Source organism: Arachis ipaensis, chromosome B9 (assembly GCF_059453495.1).
Source record: "Arachis ipaensis isolate K30076 ecotype BB chromosome B9, ASM5945349v1, whole genome shotgun sequence".
Taxonomy (NCBI): domain Eukaryota; kingdom Viridiplantae; phylum Streptophyta; class Magnoliopsida; order Fabales; family Fabaceae; genus Arachis; species Arachis ipaensis.
Genome location: NC_142444.1, coordinates 40,425,076 through 40,435,521, shown reverse-complemented (window position 1 = coordinate 40,435,521; position 10,446 = coordinate 40,425,076). Strand labels below are relative to the sequence as shown.

General features: G+C 35.7%; 1 pseudogene; it reads left to right on the top strand.

Moving 5' to 3' along the window:
• The first annotated feature begins 8,608 nt into the window (after positions 1-8,608).
• Positions 8,609-10,050, top strand: LOC148544405 (uncharacterized; annotated as a pseudogene).
• The last annotated feature ends 396 nt before the right edge of the window (positions 10,051-10,446 follow it).

Below are 10,446 nucleotides of genomic sequence, written 5' to 3'. Positions count from 1 at the left end.
GCTCAATTTTTGAGGTGGAAAGAACTTTGCCAAGAAGGCGTTAACTAGCTTTTCCCAAGAGTTCAGGCTTTCTTTAGGTTGTGAATCCAACCATGTCCTAGCTCTGTCTCTTATAGCAAAAGGAAAAAGCATAAGTCTGTAGACTTCAGGGTCAACCCCATTGGTTTTGATAGTGTCACAGATTTGCAAGAATTCATCTAAGAACTGATGAGGATCTTCCAATGGAAGTCCATGAAACTTGCAATTCTGTTGTATTAGAGAAACTAATTGAGGCTTAAGCTCAAAGTTGTTTGCTCCAATGGCAGGGATTGAGATGCTTCTCCCATAGAAATCGGGAATAGGTGCAGTAAAGTCACCAAGCACCTTCCTTGCATTGTTGGCATTGTTGTTTTCGGCTGCCATGGTTTCTTCTTCCTTGAAAAGCACTGTTAGGCCCTCTAAAGAGAATTGTTCTTTAACTTCTCTTAGCTTTCTCTTCAAGGTCCTTTCAGGTTCAGGATCAGCTTGAACAAGTATGCCTTTATCTTTGTTCCTGCTCATATAAAAGAGAAGAGAACAAGAAAGTAGGGAATCTTCTATGTCACAGTATAGAGATTCCTTGAGGTGTCAGAGGAAAAGAAGAATAGAAGGAGGAGGTAGATGGAAGAGAATTCGAACATATAAAGAAGGAGGGAGTTCGAATTGTACCTTGAGGAGGAGTGTTAGTCCTTTAAATAGAAGAATGTAAGAAGAGGGGAAGAATTTTCAAAAATTAAAGTAAAAGATTTTGAAATAATTAAAAGAAATTTTGAAAATTTGATCGAGATTTTCGAAAATTAAGATTAGGAAAGAAATTAAGTGATTTTTGAAAAGAGTTTGAAATTAGAAATTAAAAAGATATGATTGAGAGTTAATTTTGAAAAAGATGTGATTGAGAAGATATGATTGAAAATCAATTTAGAAAAAGAAAGTTTTTTAAAATTAAAGTTGATTACTTGACTAATAAGAAATTAAAAGATATGATTCTAAAATTTAAAGTTTGATCCTTTCTTAATAGGCAAGTAACAACTTGAAAATTTTGAAGTAAATCTTTAATTATAACAAGGATTTTCGAAAATTAAAAAAATGGAAAGAAATTGATTTTGAAGAGATATGATTGAAAAGATGTGATTTGAAAAATATTTGATTTTGAAGAATTATGAAGATTTGAAAAAAATTTGAATTAAAAACAAAATCTTCCCTCTTGTGTCCTTCTGGCGTTAAACGCCCTGAATGGCATCCATTCTGGCATTTAACGCCCAAAATGCTACCTTTTTGGGTGTTAAACGCCCAGCCAGGTATCCTGGCTGGCGTTTAAACGCCAGTTTTCCTTCTTTACTGGGCGTTTTGAACGCCCAGCTTTTTCTGTTTGATTCCTCTGCTGAATGTTCTGAATCTTCAATTCTCTGTATTATTGACTTGAAAAGACACAATTTTGAAAATATTTTTGAATTTTTAATGATGAGAAACAATCAAAATATAATTAATCTTAGGAAACTCAAATCAAACAAACAATACATGCAGGACACCAAACTTAAAATTTTTCATATAAGAGACACTAACAAATTGAGAATGCATATGAGAAACAACAAAACACACAAAACAAGAGAATTTAAAGATTAGGGCAATGAAATCATCAAGAACAACTTGAAGATCAATGAAGAACAATATGTATAAATTCGAAAAATGCAAGAAGAAGAAAGTCATGCAATTGACACCAAACTTAAAAATTGATACTAGACTCAAACAAGAAACATAAAATATTTTTGGTTTTTATGGTTTTATAAATTTTTTTGTGATTTTCGAAACTTATATGGAAAAGAAAATAAAGAGAATCAAAACTTTTAATAAGAATTCCAGGAATCATGCAATGTTAGTCTAAAGCTTCAGTCTAAAAAGATTAGACATGGTTGGCCAAGCTTCAGCAGGACATTACATTCAGCAGCTAAATTGATGAGAATTAATCAGCTTTTGTGATGATAAGAACATCACTTTGAAACTCTAGAATTCATTCTTAAAAATTCTGAAAAATAAAAAGAAAATTACCTAATCTAAGCAACAAGATGAACCGTCAGTTGTCCAAACTCGAACAATCCCCTGCAACGGCGCCAAAAACTTGGTATGCGAAATCGTGATCATCAACAATGGCGCCAAAGGACTTGGAGCTCTTAGACATGAATCACACTTTGTCACAATTCCGCACAACTAACCAGCAAGTGCACTGGGTCGTCCAAGTAATAAACCTTACGTGAGTAAGGGTCGATCCCACGGAGACTGTCGGCTTGAAGCAAGCTATGGTCACCTTGTAAATCTCAGTCAGGCGAACTCAGATGGTGATGGAGAATTGATAATTAAAAGATAAATAAAACATAAAATAAAGATAGAGATACTTATGTAATTCTTTGGTTGGAATTTCAGATAAGCGTATGAAGATGCTTTGTTCCTCCTGAACCTCTGCTTTCCTATTTCCTTCTTTCAATCATTCATACTCCTTTCCATGGCAAGCTTTATGTTGGGCATCACCGTTGTCAATGGCAACTTCCCGTCCTCTCAGTGAAAACGTTCCAAATGCGCTGTCACCGCACGGCTAATCATCTGTCGGTTCTCGATCATGTCGGAATAGGATCCATTGATCCTTTTGCGTCTGTCACACGCCCCACAATCGCGAGTTTGAAGCTCATCACAGTCATCCCTTCCCAGATCCTACTCAGATTACCACAAACAAGGTTTAGACGTTCCGGATCTCAGGAATGGCCGCCAATAATTCTAGCCTATACCACGAAGGTTCCAATCTTAGATTAGAAACCCAAGAGATACGCATTCAAGCCATTGCTAGTAGAACAGAGGTGGTTGTCAGGCACATGTTCATAGGTGAGAATGATGATGAGTGTCACGGATCATCACATTCATCAAGTTGAAGAACGAATGAATATCTTGGAGAAGAAATAGACTTGAGTTGAATAGAAAAACAATAGTACTTTGTATTAATTCATGAAGAACAGCAGAGCTCCACACCTTAATCTATGGTGTGTAGAAACTCCACCGTTGAAAATACATAAGAACAAAGTCTAGGCATGGCCGAATGGCCAGCCTTCAAACCTGTCTAAGATAGCATAAGACTTATCCAAGATTAAAAGTACTATAGTATAAGGTCCTATTTATAGAGAACTAGTAGCCTAGGGTTTACAGAAATCAGTAATTAATGCATAAATCTTCTTCCGGGCCCACTTGGTGTGTGCTTGGGCTGAGCATTGAAGCTTCCATGTGTAGAGACTTTTCTTGGAGTTAAACGCCAGCTTTTGTGCCAGTTTGGGCGTTTAACTCCAGCTTTTGTGCCAGTTTTGGAGTTAAACGCCAGAATTCTTAAGCTGACTTGGAACGCCTATTTGGGCCATCAAATCTTGAGCAAAGTATAAACTATTATATATTTTTGGAAAGCCCAGGATGTCTACTTTCCAACGCAATTGAGAGCGCGCCAATTGGGCTTCTGTAGCTCCAGAAAATCCCCTTCGAATGCAAGGAGGTCAGAATCCAACAGCATCTGCAGTCTTTTTTCAGCCTCTGTATCAGATTTTTGCTCAGGTCCCTCAATTTCAGCCAGAAAATACCTAAAATCACAGAAAAACACACAAACTCATAGTAAATTCTAGAAGAGTGATTTTTATTTAAAAAATAATAAAAATATAATAAAAACTAATTAAAATATACTAAAATCATACTAAAAACAATGCCAAAAAGCGTATAAATTATCCGCTCATCACCTCCCGAGGAGCCAGTGCCCTAGGCTATGCCCCAGCCAGAGCCAGATATGACGGTTGAATTGTTGAAAACCTAGTTAAACCCTTTGTGCATAAAAGAATTTGTTTTTGATAAAAAGGGTAAACTAAGGAATTTTAGAAATTCTTAATCACAGCATTGCATTTAGAATAAGCTTAATCAAAATAATGAATTTTTCCAAAGAATTTATAAAGAAAGGGCACCACCCCAATTGAGTGAAAAAAATTTTTTTTATAGAACTTGCATATATTCATACTTTGTGGATCATGTTTTGAGCTAAGAACACAAGCTTGTGAGTTTTGAGCCTATTGTGTGGTTACATTTTATAACCACTTATTTTCCTTCTTGTGTGAAATTGTTCTTTTCCTATGATTGTGATCCTTGATTTGTTTAATTCTTTATGTCCAATTATTCCTTGTATTCATGCATTTATATGATTGAGACCATTATTTCATTAGCTCACTTACCCAAAATAGCCTACCTTTTACTCTCCATTGTCAACCAATTTTGAGCCTATGCTTAACCCAATTATTCTTTATTTTAGCACATTACAAGCCTAAAGTGAAAAACAATAAAGTCCCTTGTTTGGATCTTTGATTAGTTTAGGCTAGTGAGAGTGTTTTATATTCAAGTTGGGGGAGATTGGGGACATTGGTTGGGATAAAAGGATGTTTTGTATTTATATATTTGGGAATTGGGTACATACTCATGTATTGATTAAATGTATAAATCTTATGCATTGATGTTCGTAAATGTAGTTCGAAAGAAAGAAAAAAATGAGAAAAAAAACAAAAGAAAAAAAGAAAAGAAAAGAAAAAAAAATATATAGAAAAAAAAGAGAAGAAAAAGAAGAAAGAAATAAAAAGGGGACAAAATGCCCCAAAGTGAAGTTCAATAAGAGTCAATGCATAAGTGTTGTGAAAACCAAAAGAAAATGCATGAGTATGTGAAAAGTGAAGGACGGTAGTTAGGTTAGAACTTAATTGTATAGGTCATTACATAGGTTAGGTGGGAAAGTTTGGGCTAATCAAAGATTCAAATTCTAGTCCACTTAACCATACATGATCCTACCTTGACCCTAGCCCCATTACAACCTTATGGAAAAGACCTCATGATATTTGTATGCATGCATTGAATAATTGTTGATTGTTAGATAAAGAACAAATTTTGGAAAGCATGATTAGGGAAGAATTGAGTGAATCAACCCCTAAACACTTGAGTGAATAGAGTGGATACACATCCGGTGAGGGTTTGATTGCTCAATTACATGTATTTACCATTATCATCTATATTCATGCAAGTTTGTGAATCCTTTTGATAATTCAATACAATTGTGGGTTGGATATGATTTCCATTGTTTGAGCCCTTGTGCTTACATATGTTCTCTTGGAAGTTGATTTATTTTGACCAAACATTTGCATTCGTATAGTTAGTTGCATTTAGATAGTTTGCATTTAGATAGTTTAGTTGCATTGAATAAATGTCATTGACGAACAGATTTCTGCCGGTAAAGAATTTTATAAAAATAATCGCATTGTAAGTATAGTTTCTAAACCAACAGAGAATCCTTTCATACAAAAGTTTGGTTGTCACAAGTAACAAAATCCAATAAAATTTATAACCGAAGTATTTAAACCTCGGGTCGTCTCTCAAGGAATTGCAGGGAAGTATGATTTATTATTGGTTATGGAATTGTATATTTTTGGGTTTTTGAAATAAGGAACAAGTAATTTAAATGGCAAGAAAAATAAATTAATAATTAGAAAACTCTTGGCAAGGTATGAGAACTGAAAATCCCATCCTAGTTATCCTTATCAGGTGTGATGAGAATTGTTTATTGCTCCCACTTAGTTAACCCTTACTAAATAAAGGAAAGTCAAGTGGACTAATCAATTTGATTCCTCAAGTCCTAGTCAACTCCTATGGAAAGACTAGCTTTAGAGGAATTCAAATCAATCAGCAAATTCTAATTTTCAATCAACAGCTGAGTTTGACAACTCAAGTGTCACCAATTACTCAACCAAAGCCAAAAGGGGAAAAATCTAAATTATTTATATTATAAATATAAGAAAGCAATCATAAATATGAAAATACCTCAAATTGCATTTAAACATAAATTCAAATCTAACATGAAGAGTTCATAAGCCAAATTGGCTAAATAAGTAATTACCAAGAGAAATAGAGCAACTAAAGTAATAGAATAAATAAAAGTAGAAGAGAAACTAAATTAAAGGAACATTGAACCTGGAATGAAGAAGCAATCCTAAAATTAAGAGAAATCCTAAATCCTAAATCCTAAGAGAGAGGAGAGAGCCTCTCTCTCTCTAGAAAACTACATCTAAAAACCTAAAATTGTGAGTAATGAATGTTGTCTCAATGAATAGATCGATTCTCCCACTTTATAGCCTCTAATCTGTGTTTTCTGGGCCGAAAACTGGGTCAAAAATAGCCCAAAAATCGTCCCCTAGTGATTTCTGGTACGTCCAGCACGCGGCAAAGTCACGCGTGAGCATCGTCCACACGTTCGCGCGGATTGCATTTTTTTCCAGGTCACGCGTCTGCGTAACCCACGCCTGGGCATCACCTATCTTCGGGGAAACTATGGCAAATTATATATCGTTGCGAAGCCCCAGATGTTAGCTTTTCAACGCAACTAAAACCGTCTCATTTGGACTTCTGTAGCTCAAGTTATGGTCGATTTAGTATCAGAAGGTCAGGCTGGACAGCTTTAGCAGTTCCTTCAGTTTCTTGTATTCCTTTCGCTTTTGCATGCTTTCTTTCGATCCTCTAAGCCATTCCTGCTCTGTAATCCCTAAAATCACTTAACGCACATATCACGGCATTGAATGGTATAAAGGGAGAATTAATATTTGGTAATTTAAAGGCTTGGGAAGCAAGTTTCCAATTATAAAACAAAATTAGGAAGGAAAATGTAAAACCATGCAATTTATATGTATAAGTGAGTAAAGAGTTGATAAAAACCACTCAATTGAGCACAAGATAAACCATAAAATAGTGGTTTATCATTCATACCCTTTGCTTCATTCTTGATTTAGCATGAGGACATGTTAAAGTTTAAGTGTGGGGAGGTTGATAAACTCCCTTTTTAGGGTTTATCTTGTGTTGAATTTAGAGCATTTTGATAACCTTTCCTCACATGTATTCAATGAAACAGCATGATTTTGTGATTGTCTCCTTATTTGTACTTAGATGTGAAAACATACTTTTTAGACCTTTAATTTGGTGAATTTTTATCTTCCTTTGATTCTACTAGATTCCTTAATGTGTTTGCTAGTGATTTCAGATTGGAAAGGGCTAGGAAAGGATCAAAGGAGTGGAAGGAAAACATACAAAGTGGAGAAATCATGGAAAGCCAAAGATTTGGAAAAGCCCATGGCCACGCGCGCGCACTATGCGCTTTCGCGCGGATTGCGAAAAGCTCCAGGGGCGTGTACGCGAGCTGTGGGCGTACGCGCCGAAGGCCGCACGTGATTCCTTTAGTCAAACACGTGCCTGGCGATTTTGGAGGGTTTCTAGCCCCATTTGGAGCTGAGTTTTTGGCGGGAAAAGGCTAAATAGACCAAGGAGTGAAGGGAAAGGGGGAGGGACATTCATTCACACACTTTAGGTCAAGTTTTAGTTAGTTTTAGAGAGAGAAGCTCTCACTTCTCTCTAGGATTAGGAGTAGGATTAGGTTTAGTTCTTAGATCTAGGTTTTAATTCATGCTTTCATCTTCTTCTACTCTTGAATTCTTTGTTGTTACATTCATCATTCTTCTATTGTTTGTTATAATTTCTTCTATTTTGTTTGTAGATCTACTTTTGTTCATTCTATTTTCTTTCAATTCAATTTGAGGTAATTCATGATAATTGGGTTTCTTTTGATTGTTGTTATTAATTCCTTGCAATAATTGTTGTTAGATTTCATTGTTGTTGCCAATTTACTTTGCTTTTCTTTTGTGCCTTCCAAGTGTTTGATGAAATGCTTGGTTGGATTTTATTATAGATCTTGTTCCTCTTGGCCTAGGTGGAGTAATTAGTGATGCTTGAGTTATCTAATTCTTTTGTTGATTGACAATTAGAAGTTGCTAATTGACTTGGATACCACTAAAGCTATTCTTTCCCTTAGGAGTTGGCTAGGACTTGTGGAATCAAGTTGATTCATCCACTTGACTTTCCTCCATGGTTAGAGGTTAACTAAGTGGTAGCAATGGACAATTGTGGTCATAATTGAGGAGGATAATAAGGATAGGACTTCCAATTCTCATAACCTTGCCAAGAGCTTTCATAGTTGTTAGTTTATTTCATTGCATTTTGCATTTCTTGTCTAAAATCCCAAAAACTCCAAACATACCTCATAACCAATAACAAGGCACCTTATTGCAATTCCTAGGGAGTACGACCCGAGGTTTAAATACTTCAGTTTATAGATTTTAGGGGTTTGTTACTTGTGACAAACAAATATTTGTATGAAAGGATTATTGATTGGTTTGGAAACTATACTTACAACGAGAATTCATTTGTTAATTCTAGACCGTCAAAAAATTCTATTCATTAGTATTCGCTCAGAGATTTTTGGTCCAATCCCTTCAACTTTTTGCTTGGAGTTCAGGTTAGTGCAATTCTTGTGTTGTAAATTTCATAGATTTCTAGGGTATTGTATGATAAATGAAATATTATTTATGTTGTGTTGTTGCTTGTATTGCATTGAAAATATTGATATGGTTAAATATTGATCGGGTGTTGTATGATAGATGAAATGTTGCTTGTGTTGGATGATTTATAGGTACTAAAAATATCGAATTCATAAGAAATGTCTTGGCACCATCGAGTGTGGATGTATGATAGGTTGAATCCAACAATATGGGATATTAAACCTGAGTTTTATGACAAGGTTGAGGAGTTTATAGAAACAATTAGTAAGTTAGATGTTGTGAAGTCGGAAGGAAAGTGTAGATGCCCATGCGTTAAGTGTAGATGCACAAACTATAAAGAGCTGAACATTATTAAGATGCATTTGTAGGAAAGGGGTTTATGCCAAATTATTGGATTTGGACAGAACATGGAGAGATTGACGACATAGGGATTAATCAGATGGGATTCAATAATTGTGGGAAAGGTAGTTCAGGAAGTGGTGCAAATGTGGAAGAATGTGATATGTATGACATTAGCTGGGAAGACAACTCCAGAAGGTATCATGAAATGGTTTTTGATTCTGCTGGTCCAGAGAATCCTCATGTAGAGGCTAAAAACTTTTTTGATCTTCTTGAGGCAGCTCAAGAGCCTTTGTGGGAAGGTTGTGTGCACTCTCAACTATCGATAGCTGTTAGAATGCTATGTATTAAGGCCGAGGGAAACCAATCACAGGAGTCATTTAAGCAGTGGGCCACCTTAATTAGAAAAATTGCTCCTGAGGGTAGTGCCATACCTAGGGATTACTATGAGGCTAAGAAGTTAGTGCAAAAGCTTGGATTCAAGGCAATCAAAATAGATTGTTGCTCAAACAATTGCATGTTGTATCGAAAAGACGATACTGTTCTAACTAGTTGCAAGTTTTGTGAAGCACCAAGATTCAAGCCTATTTCTGATGGTGGTTGTAAGTCCAAGAGAGTTCCTGTCAGACGGATGTACTACTTACCCTTAATCCCTAGACTTCGAAGGCTTTATGTGTCAATGAGTTCAGCTCTGCACATGACATGGCACATAAAAAACCAACGTGATGATGGCGTGATGACCCATCTGTCAAATGGGGAAGCATGGAAAAGCTTTGACCGTATCCACTCTGATTTTGCTTTGGAGCCTAGAAACATTAGATTAGGTCTTTTCTCTGATGGGTTTACCCCAAATATCCAATTTAGCAAGCCTTATTCTTGTTGGCCCGTAATTGTTATTTCATACAATCTACCTCCTAGAATGTGTATGAAAGATCCTTATTTGTTCTTGACTTGCTTAATACCTGGTCCTAATAATCCTAAAGCCAACATTAATGTATTATTGGTACCCTTGATTGACGAATAAAATGAGTTGTAAAATCCTGGTGTTTTGACGTATGATATTGTAGAAAAGAAGAATTTCGTCTTAAAGGCGGCATTGATGTAGACTATCAATAATTTTTTGGCTTATGGGATGTTGTCTGGGTGGATGACACAATGAAGATTGTCATGTCCTATTTGCATGGAGGATACCAAGTCTTTTACACTATCACATGAAGGCAAGGCATCATGGTTTATTATCATCGGAGGTTTTTGCCGATAATATAAGGATGGTTTTGTCCATTGCGGTGGTTCTGTCCATTGTCATCATGGTACTGAGAAACATATGAGAAATGGAAAAATATAAGGAAAAAAGCAAGGGAGAATCGAGCGTCACTCTTAGGTGGTTCTGTCCATTGCGGTGGTTCTATTCCATTGAGCTCAACTATAGAGAGGATGGTAACATAATTTAAGTGGCTTTAGATCTTATTTAATAGACATCTATTTATGTAAAATTTTTCTTATTTTGTGTTTTATGTGGAACAGAAGAAGCAGTTGGGCCGTACACTAACCCACAAGGAAGTCTTCAAAGAAATCCACACATTTAAAAGTGACAAGTCTAAATGGGTGGACAAGCGCTCTCAATACACTCATGTGAGATATAGCATAAATGTTAAAT